This window comes from Ursus arctos, unplaced genomic scaffold (assembly GCF_023065955.2).
Source record: "Ursus arctos isolate Adak ecotype North America unplaced genomic scaffold, UrsArc2.0 scaffold_34, whole genome shotgun sequence".
NCBI classification, from domain to species: domain Eukaryota; kingdom Metazoa; phylum Chordata; class Mammalia; order Carnivora; family Ursidae; genus Ursus; species Ursus arctos.
Window position 1 is genome coordinate 30,096,447 of NW_026623030.1, and position 20,992 is coordinate 30,117,438.

General features: G+C 49.6%; 2 long non-coding RNA genes across 3 annotated transcripts; both read right to left on the reverse strand.

The window, feature by feature from the left end:
- Positions 1-978: 978 nt before the first annotated feature.
- LOC123001923 (uncharacterized) lies at positions 979-11,468 on the reverse strand. Of its 2 annotated transcripts, XR_008957043.1 has the most exons (5): positions 11,139-11,468; positions 10,169-10,316; positions 5,236-5,582; positions 4,652-4,746; positions 979-1,183 (listed from the first exon to the last, which is right to left on the reverse strand). It is a non-coding gene; the product is annotated as an uncharacterized LOC123001923 (long non-coding RNA). The 2 variants fall into 2 exon arrangements; XR_006411236.3 differs by having other exon boundaries at positions 979-4,746.
- A 685-nt stretch (positions 11,469-12,153) lies between these two features.
- LOC125283044 (uncharacterized) lies at positions 12,154-13,047 on the reverse strand. The gene is made up of 3 exons (XR_007190584.2): positions 12,819-13,047; positions 12,520-12,653; positions 12,154-12,334 (listed from the first exon to the last, which is right to left on the reverse strand). It is a non-coding gene; the product is annotated as an uncharacterized LOC125283044 (long non-coding RNA).
- Between the last annotated feature and the right edge of the window lie 7,945 nt (positions 13,048-20,992).

Consider the following 20,992-nt stretch of genomic DNA (forward strand, 5'->3'; position numbering starts at 1 on the left):
TCTTACAATGGCAGGTGTGTCCTTTTCGACCCCCTTCCTCCAAGGCGCCATCTCCCCACCTCTGGTAACCGCAAATCTGGTCTCTTTTTTATGAGTCTGGGGTGTTTAATTCCACATCTGAATGAGATCATGCGGTGTTTGTCTTTCTCTGACTCACTCGGCACAGTGTCTTCAAGCCCACCCATCACACAGGTCCTTGTGTTTGGTGGCTGAGTAATATTCCAACGTAAACGTAAACCACAACTTCTACACCCAGTCACCCACCGATGGACACAGGTTCGCTCCAGGACTCGACTAGTGTAAATACTGCTATAAACATGGGGGTGCAGGTAGCTTTCTATTTTCTTTTCCTTTGGATTATTCTCCGAAGTGGGATGGCTGGATCATAGGGTAGTTCTGGTTTTAGTTTTTGACTGTGTCCCATAGCAGCTGTACCAATTTATAATCCCCCCAACAGTGCCCAAGGCTCCCTTCCCTCTTGTCCACACCCATGCCACCACTTGTTCCCTCCTCTCATTTTGGTGACGGCCATTCTAATAGGCGTGAGGGGATAGCTCCTTTTGGTTTTGACTTGCAATGTCAAACATTCTTCATGTCGCTATAGGCCATTTGCGTATCTTCTTTGGAAAAATGTCAGTTCTTTTGCACATTTTTAAAACTGGACGATTTGTTGTTTGTTACGGAGTTGTATTCTTTATATATTTTGGAGATTAACCCCCATCAGATGTATGCTTTGCAAATATTTTTTCCCATTCCGTAGGTTTCTTTTCACTTTGTTGATGGTTTTTTGGCCACGCAGAAGCTTTTTGGGTTGATGTAGTCCCAGGAGGTTTTTTTATTTTGTTGCTCGTGCTTTAAGGTGTGACGTCCATAAAACCCTCACCAAGACCACATCAAGGAGCTTTTTTCCTATTTTTTTTTTCTAGGACTTTCATGACTTCAGGTCTTACATTAAGTCTTTAATCCACTTCAAGTTAATTTTTGTGAGTGCTGTAAGACAGGGGTCAGTTTTCATTCTTTCACCTGTGGATACCCCATAGAAAGAAGCCTCCTTGATTCAGCGTCTCTGGAGGAAACAGTCTACCTCGTGCTGTTCGCAGCTTCTCCGGGTCACTGGGGTTTTGCGGTCTCCGAGTTAGCACAGGGCACAGATGTGAAATACGCACCCGAGGTTTGGGTTATCCTAGCGCATGTGAATTTGAAAAACATTTGGGTTAGTTCCTATCTTTCTGACAGTATACGTGTTATATAAGTGCTTATTTTTCTTTAAGCCACTTAGAGCTCTTTACAAATAAATATTGGCAATACCATCTAGAAATAGAAAAATTTCATACATTGATTACATGCATGTGTACAGGAATACATAAACATAGACACATATGTAAAATTACATGCTTACATTTGGTTTTAGAATTTTAGCCATGAGACAAGTTCAATAATGAAAAACCCACTAGTTCATAAAAGGACAGTTGAATACAACTGTGTTTCTGACACACAACAAATCAGGATTACCTACTGAGATGAGTTAAGCTTTTTTTCACTAGTAATCATGGAGAAGATTTTAAGATATTTCCTAGTTTCCAAATAGCCTTTCTTTTCTTTTCTGTCATTCTGATAGGAATTATTTGCCTGAAGTTTGCATTTCAAAAAGATGGCTCTTAGTTCCTTCCTCTGGCATAGAATATTTACTGTCTAATCACACAGAATGCAGATTTCTCCATGAAGGACTTTTGTTTCCTAAGTCCGGATCTTTGATAATATCTGCAAGCTTTCTGAGATGAACAGGGGAGGTTTCAGGATTGGTAAAAAGGGTGGGTGGGCTTCAAACTACCTCTAGACCTGCGTTTCTGTGCCTGTCAAGACTCCACTTATAAAACAAGGATAGTTATTTTTAATTCCTCAAAGAATTGAGTTGCAACATGAATGATATCAAGGGGCTGACCCACTCATCAATTGTATTATCTTCAGTTTGCTTCTTTATATCAGGAAGATTTTCAACTTGGATGAAAATCAGAAGATTTTTATGTTCTGGATTTAGAGCTGTGTGTCTTTTGAATATTTTAGTAAATCCTTCCACAGGTTTCACGATGTTTTTCTTTCCCTCTGGGGACAGTTTCATTTTAGTTAGGGACTTTGTTTTTTTTTAAGACCTTCTATTGGGCTTTTTAAAAAAATTTTTTTGAATTCCGGTATCCTTACCATACAGTGTCGTATTAGTTTCCGGTGTGGAAATAGTGACCCAGCAATTCTACACATTTCCCACCGCGCATCAGCTGTTTAACCCCCACCTCCTGGTGACCGTCAGTGAGTTCTCTGTTGAGAGACTGGGTCTTGGTTTGCCTCTTTATTGTCCTTTCGTTTGTTTCTTAAATTCCACGTCTGAGGGAATCATATGGTATCGGTTGTTCTCTGCCGTATTTCACTTAGCGTCTTACTCTCCAGCTCCATCCATGGTGTTGTAAATGGCAAGATTTCATCCTTTTATGGCTGAGTAATATGCCATGTGTGCGTAAGCACGTCGTTACCCCTTCCTCTCCTGATGGACACTAGCGCTGCTGCCATAATTTGACTCTTGTAAATAATGCTGTTATAACACTGGGTACATATAGCCCTGGGAATTAGCGTGTTTGTATTTTGGGGGTAAATACCCAGTAGTGTGATTACTAGATCGTAGGGTCGTTGTATTTTCAACTTTCTGAGGACCCTGCACAGTTTTCCAGAGCGGCTGCAGCAGCTTGCACTCCCACCAGCAGTGCACGAGGGCTCCCCTTTCTGCACATCCTCACCAACACCTGCTGTTTCTTGTCTTGATGATGTGAGCCGTTCGGACAGGTGAGAGGTGCTATGTCATTGTGGTTTGATCTCCGTTTCCCTGATGCTGAGTGACGTTGAGCATCTTTTCATGGTCTGTTCGCCATCCGGATGTCGTCTTTGGGGAAACGTCTGTTCCTGTCTTCTGCGCGTTTTTAAATTGGAATTTGTCTTTTGGTTGTTGAGTTGTATCCGTTCTTTACATATTTTGGATACTCGCCCTTCATTATGTCACTTGCAAACACCTCCCATTCTGTAGGCCGCCTTTCAGTTTCCGTCGCTGCAGAAGCTTTTTATTTGATGAAGTCCTGGTATTTGTCTTTGCTCTCATTTCCTTTGCCCCAGGAGATACGCCTAGAAAAAAGTTGCTATGGCTGACCCTGGAGAAATCGCTGCCTGTGTTCCCTTCTAGGATTTTTATGGTTTCAGGTCTCACATTGAGGTCTTTCATCCATTTTCGGTTTATCTTTGTGTGTGGTGTCAGAAAGTGGCCCAGCCTCATTCTTTCTCACTCAGCTGTCCAGTTTCCCCAACACCATTTGTTGAAGAGGCTTTTTCCTATTGCATATTCTTTCCTCCTTTGACAAGGATTAATTGACCATATAAACGTGGGTTTATTTCTGGGCCTTTATGCTGTCCCATTGGTGTATAAGCCTATTTTTGTGCCAGTCCCCCACTGATACACCAGCTTTGTAGTATAACTAACTTGAAGTCTGGGAATCTGATAGCTTCAGCTTCGTTTTTCGAGATTGTGTCAGCTAGTCAGGGTCCTCTGTGGTTCCGTACAAACTTCAGGATTGCTTGCTCTAGTTCTGTGAAAAATTGTGTTATTTTGACAGCGATTGCACTGAATCTGCAGATTGCTTTGGGTAAGATGGACATTTAAACAATAGTCTTCCCACCCCTGAGCACGGACTGTCTGTCCCCTTGTGTTCTGTTCAGTATCTTTCATCAGCGTGCTTTAGTTTTCAGAGTGCGGCGTTTTCACCTCCTTGATTAAGTTTATTCCTGCGTATTATCTTTGGTACAATTGTAACTGGGATTTCTTTCTTAATTTCTCTTGCTGTTGCTTGTTAGTATAGAGAAATGCCATGGATTTTGTATCCTGCACCCTTACCGAATTCATTCATCAGTTCTGATAGTTTTTTCGTGGAGTCTTTAAGGTTTTCTCTACATAGTATCATGCCATCTGTGCAGTGGAAGGTTTACTTCCTCCTTACCAACTCGGACGCCTCCGATTCCTTCCCCTTGTCTGACTGCCGTGGCTTCCAGTTTGGCCAGCTTCTAACCTGGAGCTCCTTGTAAAAGTCCTTTCAAATGTCTTATTTGCAGGTTTTAGCTGAGACAAATAGTAAATATTCCTGGCGGTGTTGCACTTCTTTTTCCTTTGAACCAAAAGTGTATCTATCAAGTCACTCAGCCAAAACCAGTAAGTCTCTCATGACCTGTCCACGGGCTCACAGCACGTCTCCGAAGAGGGTGCGAAAGACACGGTCTTCCCGCGATCCGGAACCGTCCCCAGGGACAGGCAACGTGAAGACAGCTCCCCTGAGAGCTGGCAACAGTCAGTAGGACGTTAGCGACAAACGGGGCACAGCCCACACCTCCGTCCGGCCGTCTTCTCAAGGGCCCCCACCCTGACGCTCGGGCTGCCTGCACACGCAGGGACGGGCAGGCAGGCACAAAGCCGAGCCAGATTCCCAGGACACAAAGCAGGACAAACAGTAAAGCCACAGCTGCCGCTGGGAGCGCAAGGACCAACAACCAGTGGGTAACCCGAAGCCAAACTCACAGGAGGCTGGGTTTGGAAGGCAAGAGACAACACGACATTTTAGCTTACTCTCTTTGCCAGCTCTGCCAGGTTCCTCAGTCTCCTGTCTGGAGGCTCCAGAGCAAGTGAGGTGTCCCCGTGGGTCCCATCTGGGTCAGCAGAAACTGTCGAAAAGGAAAGATTAATATAGTGAGTTGTTGGCTGAGACCACTTTCCCTCTAGGCACCCTGTAAATGGATGAGCTTATGTAAGTTAAAATGTTCCTACTGTGGCTGCTGGAATTCTGTAGAAATTACCCTTAGATACATCTGCAGAGCCCTGTAAGATGCCCCCTGTGAGGCGTGGCCATTTCTGCGAGTGTTACGGCCTCCAGAACCGTGGCTTCCAAGCATATGAAGAGCCCGGTACGAGGAGAGGGATCATCTGATTCTTCGGCACCTCAGGGCCCACGTCTCCTTGGTTTCTGTTGGACAGAGATCTGTCACTTCTACTTGAGGGTCACACCAGCAGCACCCCGCAAGTCAAGACGGTGGCCTAACGCGGGGCAGGACGTCAGGCTCCGAATGCAGGCACCTGCCAGCTCGAGGGGACCTGCTAAACACTGGGCCAGGAAGCCCACGAGACCAGGCAGCCCAAGCGCAAAGCTCACGTACCAGAGGAGCTCACCCGTGGCCTGTGTTTGCTCTTGTCCCCAGAGCCACGTGCCGTCTTCCTTAGATGCCATCCTTCCCGTCAAAGCTGATACAGTTTTCCCGTCAGTCGATGGACCTAGTTGGCTTGTATTTATGCCTCATGAGTCTGGCATTATTTAATCTCGCAGATAAAGAGCAGCACCGAAGACCTGTACACGGCCAGAGAGGCGAGCAGGACGGGACGCTGGCGTTTGCTGACGGGTAAGCGTGGGTACTCTTCTTGTGTGGGGCACAGGGAGTCCTGGGGCAGGTCACGTGACTGGTGCTGCGCAGGGAAGTGCTGCGTGGTTGACCTAGACCCTCCCTTCCTGGGAGAACAGAACATAGAAACAAGTTTCGGTTTGCTGACATGGGGTCAACATTAGCAACTCCATTTTGGACCTAATCTGGTGACTTGAACAACACCGATGAGAGCTCTGTCCATTGTTCTTTTTCCCCAAGCGTGCCAACGCCGATCTAGATCGTATCTCCGATTTCTCTCGTAAGCGTACCTGAGCTGGGCTTTCTCCAAAGTTCCCCAGTTGTGTCCAACCTGATCTGGTGTATTTCCCTCATCCCCTAGGGTGTGTCTACTCTGACAGTGGGTGTGTCCCGGGTCTCCAGGTGGGTCTACACTGACCCTGTGGGTCTACACTGATCAAGGATATTCCCCTAAATCTCCAGGTATGTCCACTCTGACCTGGGATGTGTCCATGGTTCCACAGCTGTGTTAGTCCTGACCTGGAATCTAACTCGCCCAGAAGAGTGAACTCTGAACATCGATGTCTCTCTGATCCGTCACGTAATCTCTGACCTGAGACCCCTAGCTCTCCAGGTGTGTCTGCTTTGACATGGGAGGTCTCGTGGGATATGCAGAGGTCTCTACACTGAGCTGGAAAAGCTCCCTAGTATCCTAGTTGTGTCTCGTCTGACTTGGGATGTCCTCATAATTGCTAGTGTGTTTACACTTACCCGGATTATCTCCCTCCTTACCAGGTGTGTGTCCTACCCTGGATGTCTCCCTAATGCAAGCATCTACCCTAAACTGGGGTGTATCCCTTATTCCCCGGATCTGGGAAGTTTCCCTTATTCTACAGGTGTTTCCACCCTAAGTAGGATATCTCCCTCATTCCCCAAGTGTGTCTACACTGACATGAGAGAAATCCCGAACACCAAAGCCGTGTCTAGTACAAACTGGGATTTTTCTAATTCCTAGTGTTTGCTTTGTCTTGGGCTGTCCTGCTAAACTCCATGTCTGTCTACACTTATGGGGTATTTATCTGATTATCCAGTGTGGATACACTGACCTGGAAATCCACCTAATTTCCCAGGTGTGTCAATTCTAAAATGATTTGTCCCACCGTTTCTCCAAGTGTGTGAACCCTAGTTTGTCCCTGTAATTTCCAAGGTGTCTGCCCTGCACTTGGATGTCTTCATAAGTGACCCTGTGTTTCTACACTGACTTGGGCTATTTCCCCAGATGTGTCTACACTGAGAGGAGGTCCCCTCTGACCTGTGGTGTCTACTCTGACCTCGGACAGCTCCCTCATCCCACGAGCGTGCGCACGGTGGCCTTTGATGTCACCTTATCGCAGGTTTTTCTGCACTGACCTAGGATGTCCTAACTCCCCAGCTGGTCTGCCTTGCACATGGATGACGAATTTGCCATGTATGCCCACGCGCACCGAGGGTCTAATCCCACAGGTGTCCCTGTGCGGAGGCGGCCTGTCCCCTAGTCCATAGGTTAGTCCACACGGATGTGGTTGTCACTGTTTCCCCAGCTGCTCCTTCTGACCTGGAATGTTGCCTTCCCCAGGTGTGTTATTGCAGGTTAGTTATTCCTAATCCCTAGGTTGTGTCTACCATGAACTTGGAAGTCTCCCTAATCACACCTTTGACGTTTCACGTACCCCCAGATGTGTTTACTGTGATGTGGACCCCCTCTGATTCCCTGGGTGTGTCTACTCCGACCTGGGATGTGACCCTCGTTCTGTAGGAGTATATACCCTGACCCCTGAGGTCTCTGAAACACACCGACCTGGGGTGTTTCTCTAGTTCTCTAAGTGTCTGTATTCTGATACGTACTTAGAAATGTATCCCTAATCCAGTGTGTTAACACTGAAAGGGGGGATGTCTCCCCGATCACCCAGGTTTATCTTTATTGACCAGGAATGTTTGATTCCCAGCTGTTTCTACCTTGATCTTATGTCTCTTTAATAACCAGAAGTGTCTTCGCTGACCTGAGACGCTTACCTTATCATCATCGTGACTCTGATCTGGGATGTATCCCTAATTCACCAAACGTGTCTTCGGTGACCTTGGATAGTCCCCTAACTCCCCAGGTGCTCCTACCCTAACCTCAGGTGTCGTCCTCATTCTCCAGGCGTGTCCACCCGAACCTTACGTCTAGGAGTTTTCACAGCGACTGCACCTTCTCTGACTGGTATACGCACTTACGGCCCAGTCGTGTCCACAGGGGCAGCAGTGAGTCTCTAATCCCTGTTGTTTCTATTATGACCTGGTTTGTCTCCCTAATTCTGACCTGGGAAGTCTCATTAAAACAGGGGCTTATCTGTACGGCTCTGGAGGTCTCCCTCTTTGCTTTGCTGTACCCTCACTTGGCACATCTCCCTAACTCTGCAGGCCTGTCTATCCGGACCTTTGGGGTCTAATTCCTGAGATGTGTCTACACCAACCTGGACTGTTTACTACTTACCCACGTGTCCACCAGAAGTGGGACACCAGTTACGTCCGCACTGATCTGAGCCGTCTTCGGGCCCCAAGCGTGTCCGCACTAACCTGATTCCGTAGGTTCCCAGCTGTGTCTCCCTCGACACTGCATGTCTTTCTAATGCTGCAGGTGTGGCTACACTAACCTGGGAGGTTTCCCTCATTCCCCTGACGTCTACACCTGACTGCTGTGTCGACCTGCTATGCCAGGTGTGTCCACCATGACCTGGAACGTCTAGTACCACCAGTGTGTGTACTCGGACTGGGGAGGTCTCCCTGGTTCCCCAGCTGTGCCTGCCTTGGACTGTCTTTCTCATTCCCAGGTGTATCTAGAATGTCTCCCTAGTTACCAAGGTGCGTCTCTCTAGTTCAGTGATGGCTCTTTTTTCCCCCCGGGTAATCTGCCTTGACCAAAGCTGCGTCCACAATGACCGGAGAGGTCTCCCTGTTTCTCCAGGTAGGTCTATTCTGATCTGTGATGTCTAAATCCCTAGGTGTGTCTGTCCTGATCGCGGTGACGGTTTAATTCACCAGATTGTCAGCCTGACTTGGGATCTCTCCCCAGTTACCCACGTGGGTCTTCCCTGATACTGACTACTGCATGTAGCCCGATCTGGAATCTCTCCCTCTTTTCATAGAGGTCTCTTATCTAAGATGGGAGATGTCTGCTTTAGTCTAAAATAGATGCATCTCTCTTGACCGGGGTTTTCCCTAATGTCCTGGGTTGTGTCTCTGCTGACTTGTTTCCCCAGAGAAAGATACATGACCTAGGATGTCACCTTGATTCCTCAAGTATTTCTATACTAATCTGAGAAGTCTGTTTACCCAGCTGTGTGTTCTCTTAACTTTTATGTCTTTCATTCCCTAATTCTTTACCTACTCTGATCGGGGATCTAGCCCTACTTACCCCGGCGTATATAACCTAACCCTGGATGCTTCCTTAATAGTCAGTTGTGGGTAATGTACCTGGAATGTCCTTCCCCAGGTGTGACTACTCTTATCTGAACTGTCTCTCTACCCAGGACTGTCTACACTAGAGAACGTCTACCTAATTTCCCAGGTGTGTCTATGCTGACCCTTGTTGTAGCTCTTATTCCCCAATACGTCCACACTCACATGGGATGTCTTCATATATTCTCAGAGACACCCAGGATGCTGCCCACATCCCAGATATGTCTACCCTGACCTAGAATTTCTAAGCCCTTAGATTACTACTCCTACCTGGGAGGTGGACCTTAGTCCCCTGATCTGTCTACCTTGACCAGGGAGGTCTCCTCTGACCTCGTATATCTCATTCCCCAGTGTGTCTATACTGAGGAATGTCTAATCCCCAAAGTGCATCTGTTCTAACCTGGGAGTTTGACCGAGTTGCCCGGGAGTGCCAAGCTTTACAAGATATTACTCCAGAGTCCCCCGGAGTGTCTAACACACACTTGCAACTCCTTAGAAGTGATCCAGTCTACTGCAGAGTATCTTCAGCTACGGTTAGAATATGTTATTGCTGCACATGTTTGCTTATGCAAATAACTCAGAAGAAACTGAAACTCAATTATGCCTTATGAAAAACAACGCAGACTGGCTTATAAAAGTAAAAAAATCTCATAACTGATTTGATCTTTTTAATTGGTTAAATTTGGGCAAATGGGCACCTTGGATTTGGGGTATTTTTCAAACATCTGATATCATCCTCCTGTTACTCATGTTAATAATTATTATATATACATTACATATATAATAATGTATTCCTGTGTATTATATCTTCTCAAGCCCTCAGTGCTTTTCAGGAAACACTGACTAAGCAGACGATCTCAAGGGAACTGAACAACAAAGCCACATGAACAAGAATTATCAGAAGAACCTAATGAGATTCTGATTCACGATCTTCAGACGCCAAAGACCCACAACGAAGAGTAATGCTAAACACCGCTCTCAGTTTACCTGAGAACGATCAAAGGAAGGGGTTGTTTTTTAAAAATGAAATGAGACCACAGTTTGGATGTGCCCTAGACCAAGGACTCGTGGTCACTTAACCCGATCTTAGAACTGTCCCGATCCCAAAAATACGGACTCTGATTTTAAACAGAACTTCACTTTTCATGTCAGCATGACTTTCTACTCCAAGCTCATCAGCTAAACTCGAGAAAGCTGGTGTAATGAGAATCACAATGGAAACGGACGTACTTACGGTTACAGAGCAGGAATGTGTGACAGCCTAGAGCGGAGTTCCTTAGCCACTTTCAGTGTAAACCTGTTCCCAAAATGCTTGTTTCTTGCTCAATAGAATATTCGTCTCAAGTAAAGCTCTCTGAATTTCCTTTCTCTAGGAGGCACACCTACAAAAGTAGATATTGGACACCCCAGCTTAGTGTAGACACTCCGCACGAAGCAGGGAGACAGCACAGACGCGGGCTGACACATGGAGAATTAGGACGACATCCCTGGAGATGTCGGGAGACACCCACGGTCAAGGCAGGCACAGCTAGGGAGTTAGGGAGCCATCCCAAGTCAGGGTTGACAAGACAGGAGACTTAGCAAGACCTCGAAGGTCAGAGTACACACGCCTGGGAAGCCAGACATCCCAGGTCAAGATAGAAACTCCTAGGGAATAAGGGAGAGCCCACAACAATGGAGACGCTAGGGAGATGTGCCAGTTCAGTGTAGACCCACCTCGGAGACCTCTCTGGTCAGAGCAGACCTCCCAGGTCAGTGTAGACACAGCTGGAGATTTAGAGAGACCAATGGGGTCAGAGTAGAAGCATATGAGAAAATGAAGATACACGCCAGGAGCATCTGGGAGGCTCAGTCAGTTAAGCATTTGACTCTTGATTTTGGCTCAGGTCATGAGATCGAGCCCTGCATCAGGCTCTGCACTGGGTGTGGAGCCTGCTTGAGATTCTCCCTCTCCCTCTGCCCCTCAACCCCCCCCCCAACCAGCTCTCGTGCTCGCTTTCAAAAAAAGAAAGAAATATGTATCTATACACGCGCACATGCCAGGTAAGGGCAGACACGATTCGTGAGTTAGGGAGAAAATCCAACCCAGAACAGATATACCTGGGGACTTAGGGTGACACCCCTGATCATGGCTGACATGTCAGGGGAATAGAGAAGACAGTCCTTGTCAGGAAAGACACACTTGGAAGATAATGAGAACTCACCGGTCGCTGCGACACACCAGCATAATTAAGCAGACATCCAAAATTAGGACAGATAAACCTGAGGAATCAGTGAAAAGTTCCAGTTCAGAGTAAACATACCTGGAGAATTAGACATCTCAGGTCAGTGTAGGGACACCTGGGGAATTAGGGAGTCTTGTCAGTGTAGACCTACCTGGGATATTAATAGAATATTCTAGGTCAGAATAGATACAAATAGGGAGTTAAACATCCCAGGTGAGTGTAGACATACCAGGGTAGAGACAACCAGATCAGGGTTGACATATCTGGGGAAATAGGGAGTCATTCCGGGGAAGATGTACCGGAAATTAGAGTAGCATCCCCAGCCAGGACAGACACACCTTGGGTATTAAGGAAACCTCTCAAGTCAGTTTAGACACACCTGAGGAATTCGGGAGACATCCAAGGTTACTATGGAAACACCTGGGCAACTAGAGAGAATCCAAGTTTAGGACAGACACACGTGGTGACTAGAGGCAATCCCAGGTCAAAGGAGAAGCACCTTGTGAATTAGGGAGACATTCCAGGTCGTAATTCTCAAAAATGGGGAATTGGGGGACACTCCAGATCAGTGTAGACTCACCGAGGAACTTGGGAAATGTATGAAGTTCAAGTAGACAAACGGGGATCAGGGAGGAGCCCCAATGAAGTGCAGGGAACAGAGAGATCCTGGGTCAGAGGAGACATGCCTGGGGAATTAGAGGAATGTCCCCATCCCGTGAAGGAACACCTCAGGAGTTGGCGGACACCCAAAATCAGGGTAAACACACCTGAGGGATTAAGGAACTATCCGAGGTGAGTAGACGCACTGAGGCAATCATGGAAAGGTCCCAGGTCAGGGTAGACGCACCTGAGGAATTTGGGTAGATACACTTGTTGAATTAGGGGACATTCCGTATTACAGGGGAGATACCTGGTGAATAAGAAAGACATCCCAGATAAGACAAACACATAGGGACACCTCAAAGAGAAGACACCCTGGAAAATTATGGAGGCATTACATGTCAGTGTAGACACACCTAAGGAGTCCATGGAGACCCACCAGGCAAGGGAAACACCACTGGCAATTAGGTAGTATGCCAGGTCACAGCAGACCTCTGAAGAAAAAGGTATGCTTGCAAAATCAGTGAAGACATGACTAGGGAATTGGAGGTCATCTAAGGCCAGTGGAGACCCACCTGGAAAATGAATATAGACACACCTAGGTTAGTATGGAGGTCACCAGGGTCAAAGAAGACACACCTAGGGAAATAGACACCCTATGCGAGACAAAAGACATCTCCTGGAGAATTACGGAGACATCACAATTCATAGAAGACACTCCTGGAGAAATAGAGTAAAATCCTGAGTAAAATAGTCACACCTGGTGAGACAGGGACACATCTCAGGTCAGCTTAGACTCCTTAGGGAATTAGGTATATATCCCAGTGCCACAACTGGGACACTGCTGAGAAGACCAACTCAGGGAAGACGCTCCTCAGGTCTGGGTGGATACCTCTGGAGAATGAGAGGGAGAGCCACATAAGAGAAGTAAACCAGGGCACTTAGAGCGACACTGCAGGACAAGCTGGACACACTGGGGACTAAGGACACATCCCAGATCCACGGTGTCAGTGTGGACATAGCCTGGGTATTAGGGTGCATCAGGTAGTAAAGACACACCTGAAGAAACGGAGACATCCCCAGAGTAGCACACCTGTGGAATCAGAGCACAGTCCTAGGGAATCGGTGGGACGGCCCAAGTCACAGAAGACACCTGAGGACTCAGAGAATTCAGAGTTCAAAGTAGACACACAGCAGGGAATCAGGTAGACATTCCTGGGAGAGAAACACGGTGTCCCAAGTCAGTGCAGACACATTTGGGGAATTAGACCAATCAGGGTAGTCACACCTGTGGAGTTAGTAAGACACTGAGGGAAGTTTCGACATACCTGGGGAATCAGGGCGACATCACTGGTTAGCACAGACTCTCCTGGGGAAGTAGGGGGATATTCCAGTCAGAGCAAACACACTTGGGGAAAGTTCCGACTTCCTAGGACAGAGTAAACACACGTGGAGAATTAGGGAGACATACCACGGAAAAGATGACACAGCTGGGAATTAATGAGACTTCCTGAGCCAGTGTAGACCCACCTGGGAAACTGAGTACATACCAGGCCAGAGCAGACCCACCTGGGGAATCAGACCTTAAGTCAGAGTGGGCACACCTGTGGAATTAGAGGGTAACTCCATTTCGGTATAGATACGCTTGAGTTCTTAGGGTAAATCCCAGGTGAGAGTAGAGACACCTGGGGATTAGGGAGTCATCCTAGGCTGAGGAAGACACCCCTGGGGTATTAGAGATACGTCCCAGGTCAGGACGGACAAACAGGAAGAAAAAGAGAGACAACCCAAGCCAGTCAGGAGACAAACCATGTAAGAGCACGGGTTTACCCGGAAGTAGTAAGACACAGACCAGAGTAGACACACCTAGGAAATTATGAGGACATCACAGGTCGGTGCAGACATCTGCGGAATTATGGATATAGGCCAGGTCAAGATACACAGTCCTGGGGACAAGAAGACACGCCAACTCATAATAGACCCACATTAGATACAGGGAGACATCCCAGGTCGGGGTAGATACCTTGGGAAATAAGAGTATTTCAAGGTCAATGGAGATACACCGTGGGAATGACAGAGACGACCCAGGTTACAACAGACACAGCAGTGGATTAAAGGAGACATCTCTGGTCATGTAAGACACACCAGGGGAAACAGGAAAAAATCCCAGGTCAGTGGAGACTGTCCTGGGGAGTTAGGAGACACTCCAGGTCAGAGTAGACACACCTGGAGATGTGAAGAGACATCCAAGGCCTGAGTAGAGACATATGGGGAATTAAGGAGACAGGCCAGGTAAGAATAGACATCATCTTTCAGTGTAGACATAGCAATGGAATTAGGGAAACATCATTAGGTCAGAGTAGACATATTAGTGTAATTAAAGAGACCACCAAGGTCAAGATCAACAAAATTGGGGAATTAGGAAGACATCACAGGTTAGAGTAGAAACACCTAGGAAGTAAAGTGACGTCCCAGGTCAGAGTAGTCGCAGCTGCAGTCTTAGGCACATCCCAGGTCAGTGTAGGCAAAGCTGGGAAATTAGACACCCCAGGACAGTGCAGGCTCACCTGGGGGCAAAGGAAGACATATTTTTTTTTAAGATTTTATTTATTTATTCGACAGAGAGATAGAGCCAGCGAGAGAGGGAACACAAGCAGGGGGAGTGGGAGAGGAAGAAGCAGGCTCCCAGCGTAGGAGCCTGACGTGGGGCTCGATCCCACAACGCCGGGATCACGCCCTGAGCCGGAGGCAGGTGCCCAACCGCTGTGCCACCCAGGCGCCCCACAAAGGAAGACATATGAAGTCTGCAGACACAACCGGGAATCAGGGAGACGACACCGGGCTACGGAGACAGCGCAGGGGGATTAAGGAGCCATCTAAGGTCACCGCAGATGCTCCTGGGAATTTATGGAGAGGCCCCAGGTGCACAGACCTGGGGAGATAAGATGAATAGGAGCAAAGAAGGTCCACTCAGGAGTCAGACGTACGCCCTAGGTCACAGGACACGCATCTGGGAAATTATAAGAATTCTGAGTGCAGTCTCACCAGCAGAATTTGTGAAACATTCCAGCTGGGAGTAGACACACCTGGGGGCTGAGGAGAATCCCAAATCACGCTAAACGGACAGAGATATGAGACACTGAATGACACTGTGGACACACCAGGGAATTAGGGAGATATGCCAGGTAGTGCAGACACAACTGGGGCGTAAGGAAGACATGCCAGGTCACAGTAAACCTAGCTGATGCATATGCAGTTATTCCGGGTTTGCGAGGGACACCTGGGCAATTAGAGAGATATCCCAGGTAGTGTAGACAGACTTGAAGTGTTAGGGACACAACCCATGTCAGTGTATACAGAACTGTGGGAAGAAGACATCCCATGTCAGTGTGATATCTTGAGAAAGGGAGGCGTCTCAGTTCCGTGTAGACACAATCAGGGAGACATCCCAGGTTAGAGTGACCCTTGTGGAGGGCAAAGAAAGACCCCATGCCCGAATAGACACCCCCGGGGTATTAGTGAGATATGTAAGGACAGTATGAACCCACTTAGGAGATGCTGGAGACACCAAAGTCAGAGTAGACATCCATGGGAGATTAGAGGGTAGTTCCAGTGTAGACAAGCCTCCTTTATCACGGAGACATCTGAGGTAGTGGAGACACACGCGGGGACTTACGAAGGGAACCCATTTCGGTTTAGATACACTGGCACTACTGGCACTTACCCCACGTCGGCGTCGACTCCCGTGAGCATCTAGAGACCTCAGCTGGTCAGACTCTGTTACAGGGTCCGCACACCTAAGAGTTAGATATTAGACCTACCCCACACCAGCTTAGACACAGCTCGAGTATTAGGGAGATATTTCAGGTCAGATTAGAAAACCCAGGGGGCTAGGGACACACATGAGGTTTGAGTAGGAAAGAGCATTAGAATTACGGAGATACCTCTTGAGAAGACATACCTGGGTAATTGGGGAGACATCCCAATGTGGTGTAGACAACCGCAGTAAGTTTAGACACACCTGGGAATAAGGAGATACCCCAGGTCAGGGTAGACACTCTTGGGAAAGTAGACACCCAAGCCAGGGTAGACACACTTGAGATCCTGGGGAGCCATCCCAGATCAGGCCAGACACACCTTTACAAACAGAGAAAACCACCACCACCACCACCACAGTTAGAACAAAAACACCCGGGTTCTATCTTGGGTCCGAGACAGCACACCAGAGAAAACAGGCCCATCAGCAGAGGCTCACCTGAGGACTTAGGGAACCATCTGAGGTCCGTGAAACACAGCTGGGGAACAGGGCAACACCAGACTCGAGGATAAGAACACTGTGGATCTATGAAGATATACCACGTCAGAGTAGACATGCCTAGAAAACAAGGGGACATTCTGAGCAGTGTAGACATCTCTGGGAACCCTAGGTCGTCACTGACACACCTGGGGGTTTAAAGCAATCTCCCAGGTCAGTCTAGACACACAAGAGAATCAAGGAACCACCCCGAGTCAAGGTAGACACTCCTGGGGAATTAGAGAGACATTCTCCATCAGGGGAATTTGAGAAATGCCCACGTCAGAGAATAAACACCTGGGCAACGAGGTACACATCCCACACTAGAGCGGACACAATTGGGGAGTTGTGGAGACAACCCAGACCACTGGACACGCTTGTGGGGGAACCAAGAGACGTCACAGGTCATACTAGACTCACTGGAGAGCCAGGGACACACCCAGGGTCAGAGTTAGACACAGCAGACACCCCTAGGGAGTCAGGGCTATAAATCTGGGAGCCAGTAGCCCACACGACAGGCAGGGAGAGACCGAAGAAAGCAGCAGACCCTCCGGGTTGGCGGGTTCAAGGGAACTGACAGTCAAGGCTGCTCTCAGGCAGCTGGAGACAAGTAGGTCTCCGCACCCACTTGCCAAACCCTGAAAGTTTACACAGAGGCCGACTGGGTTCGGCCCCCCACGGCGCCTACATGGCCTCCACACCACATCACCGGCCAAGGCTCTGTCCTCAACGCAGCTTCTGTGGGCAGAGCACAGAAGGCAAGTGGAAGGCACCTTCCAACGACGGGAGAGGGCGAGGAGCCTCCGATCGCCCAGATCAAGCTCGCGCATCAGCGCCGGTCACATCCTCTTGGTGGCCTTCTCCACCAACATTTCGGGTCGCGGTAGACACATTTTGGGGAAAAGAGACCTCTCGTGGCCGTGTATGCAACAACTGGGAAACAAAGTCATGCCAGGTGAGAAGATGCCCCTGGTGATTTGAGGAGACGTATGACGCCAGAGTCCACACACCTAGGGAAGTGACACGCCGGGGCTTTTAGGGACACATCCAGGTCACTGAGTCGTACCTAGGGATTTGGGGAGACCTCACTGGTCAAAGTACACACACCTTGGAAATAAAGGCAAAAATCCCAGGCCAGCGTAGCGTGATTAGGGAAGCATCCCAGGCCGGACACGACACTTGTGAGGCATGAGGGAGCAGACGCGGCCTGGGCCTGGAGGAGACATGCCAGGCAAAGCTGGAAATGTCCCACGTGTGAGGAGACGTCCTTGGGGTGTTATGGAAATACCACAGTCGGTGACGACACACTGCGAATAAGGGAGACGTTCTGTGTCGGTGTAGACACGCCAAAGGCATCTGGGAGGGAGGCCTCCCAATCCGAGCAGACACACCTGGGGAATCAGGGAGACTTCCCGGGTACAGGTAGGTACACGGGGGACTGGGCGACAGCCTAGGCGAGGGCGGACGTCCCTGGGGAATCAGGGGGACAGGCCAGGGGAGACACACCTGAGGACTCCAGGAGACACCCAGGAGATGGCAGACCTACCCACGTATCAGGGAGTGTCCCCTGCTCAGAGTAGACACATCTGGGGAGTCAGGGGGACATCATCGGTTAGTTTAGACAAGTGGAGAATTAGGGAGACATCCAAAATCAGGACAGAAACCTCTGGCCGTTACAGGGACCAGCTCGGAGCAGCAGCGCAGGGAACAGGGCAGATCTACACGGCCGGTGTGGACAGACCCAGGGAATTAGACATCCCAAGTCAGGGACAAGAGGAAACGCCCCTAGGAAGTTAGGAAGATACCCCAGGCCAGTGTAGACACCCTTGTTTGGATCCTTCCTGCCCCGCTGCTTGTGCAGTTTAGGGTTTAAGTTCCCCTCAGGCCGGGTTTTCAGGGAAACACCTGCAAGTCTGTAATGGCGGGGGATCTAACCTCAAAACACTGACACAGCGAAAGCTTGGGGGAGACAAATACCTCTTCGCCTCCTTCATTCACGGCACGATGTGTGCTTGTCATGGAAACAGGTGGGGACAAAAGTCCTGAAAAGCTTCGAGAAGATAATTTTATAAGTTTGGACTCTTGGCTGTACCTGATTCTTGCTGACTTAGGAAAGCAGGGCTCTTTTTTTGTTTTTTCTGGGCTTGACCGCTTGGAAAGGCTGAGCGCGGACAGCGCGGACACGAGCATGGCCGCAGTCAGGGCCCCGCAGCGCCCAAGGCCCCCGGGCTCCGCCTCCGCAGCCGCAGCCCTCGCCAGGGCTCATGTAGCAGCACCGAAAGGCCCAGACTCAGACCACCGTTAGGGACAGCAGGCCAGTTCTCCAAACAAGCCGTCCCCAGTCCCCTCGTGGTACATGCCACAAAGCGCTCACATGAGACGTTCGGCCAAATCCGGGCTGGGGGGCAGGCGTCCCCGCGGAAGTAACGTCTCATCCCAGACGGAGACTGAACATCAGCTGAACCGGAGAGCGACAGAGGCGGGCGCTGCAGGCACGGGGCTCGGGCACGGGGCTCTGACTGCAGGTCTGGGCGGGGAAGGCGCGGGGCAAGCCGGGGGCACCTTGATGGTGTGTTTTGTGTTTTGTTTGGGGGGCTGCCCTTTTTTTTATTATGTTATGTTAGTCACCATACAGTACATCCCTGGTTTCTGATGTAAAGTTCGATGATTCATTAGTTGCGTATAACACCCACTGCACCATACGTGCCCTCCTTACTACCCATTACCAGCCTATCCCATTCCCCTCTGAAGCCCTCAGTTTCCCAGAGTCCATAGTCTCTCATGCTTCATTCCCCCTTCTGATTACCCCCCCTTCTTTATCCCTTTCTCCCCCTACCGATCTCCCTGCTATTTCTTATGTTCCATAAATGAGTGAAACCATAGGATAATTGTCTTTCTCTGCTTGACTTAGTTCACTCAGCACAATCCCCTCCAGTTCCATCCATCTTGAGGTTTTATAAGGCAGGGCAGCTACGAAGGGTCAGGGAAACGTGTCAGCAGGACACAGGAACCGGCGCGATGGGGCTCTCACTGGACAGGGTGGGTTAATTCAAACATCAAAAGGATAATGACTTTAATGGACTAAAAGTCTTTGCGCATATAAAATTCTAGCCTAAAAATCAGAAATGAATGTGTGGGCTTTGCTACTTCCCTGCAGGGACAAAAGGACCGAGAGACAGCACCACGAACAGCTACATCCCGACAACCAGACACCCTGCATGAAGGGGACAACTTTCTAGAACACGCAAACCACACGGACTCAAGAGGAAATAGGAAATCTGACGAGACCGGCAACGAGGGAAGAGACTGAATCGGCGACGAATACGTCTGGGAAAAGGCTCAGGACCACAGGGCTTCCCCGTGAACACACGGCATGTTAGGAAGTGGCTGCGGTGCCCGCTGACCTGCTTCACGGACGACCTAGCAGCTGCGCCCGGCGCCTGCTGCACGGGTGTCTGCACTTCCGACGTCAGCCGCCCGGTCTCTTACCCCCGCCTCCCACCTCCCTCCGCCAAAGCCCAGGAACCAGCCCGGCCTCCGCGGCTGCGCGTGCGCTCGGGGCAGCCTGCGCGTCGTGCACGGGCACCTGCCAACCCGAGGCCTGCGCCGGCCTCCGGGGAGACTGTGCAGCCACAGGGGCGCGTACCAACGGCGGGGGCCCGCAGCTCCCGGCGCACCCACGGTTAATTCCTGGCACTTGCTGCACACTTGGCCCCCAGCCAGTAGTTCGCGTCTGCACCTGGTCCCAACACCACACACGCCAAGCTGTGCCCACGGCCGGCGTCCACACCACTGCTCCAGCCAGCACCGCCTTCGCCCTGGGCCCAGCGGATGCGCCCCGAGGCGGCGCTGAGGACCTACAGGCCTTACGGCATCGGTGACACCCCCCAGCAATGCTCTCCGAGAATCACGCAGCTGTCGAGCTGTGGACCCCGGTGACGCACACGCCGCTCTGGAGTCAGGGCCACCACACTCCCGCACTGGCACCCGACAGCCCGAGACCCAGGGTCACGGCACGTCCCGCGTGCTCCTGTCTGCACGTGACGGTCTCCCCTCACTGAAGTCCGTCGTAAAGTCTGGAGCACTGACGGCTTCTTCAAACAGAGATGCCGGGGAGGCCACGGCGGCGATGGGGGAGCAGGGAACACGGCTCCCGACGGAGAACACGCAACTCGCCCCGAAGACGCAGAGACCCAGAAACTGCCCGACAAAGTCACAGTAATTGTTCCGCAGATGCTCAGAGAGCTACAAGAGAAGACGGATACGTTATACGATGAAATCAGGAAACCAACACAAGGTCGAAGTAAGAAGTTCAACAAAGAAATAAAAAACATTAATAAAAAGGACCAAACAGAAAACTCGGAGCTGCAGAATACCATGACTGAAGTGAAGAATAAGGAGCTTCGAAATCATCTGGACCAAGCAGAAGAAAACATCCGTGAGCTCAGAAACAGGCTACCTCACCCAGCCATGCCGTCCTTCGGAAAGGAAGGCAAGACAGACCTTGCCCAACAAACAAGCTCTGGGGCGCCATCCTCACGAGCTGCTGACGAGAAATGCGGAAAGGAGCTTGTCGGACGGAACAAAACAACGCTAAGCAGTGACGTGGAAGATAGGAAAGAGGAACCGCACAGCGGCAGAGGCAAGGCCAGTCAGACCTGGATACGCCAGTGAAGCAACGTGGCACTGCGTGCTTCCACCGAATTCTGGCACGAGGGTCGAGAACACAAGTATTAAAAACAGCTACAGCTACAATGATGTGTTAGGAGATACACAACATGAAAAGATAAAGCGTGACATCAGAAACATAAAATGCAGGGGAAGGGGTACTAAGGTAGAGTTTTTGTACACGGCCGATGTTGTCATCCACACACAATAGACCTACATCTGTAAGATGTATCGCACAGGCCCCAGGGTGGCCACAAAGCGCACACGTGAG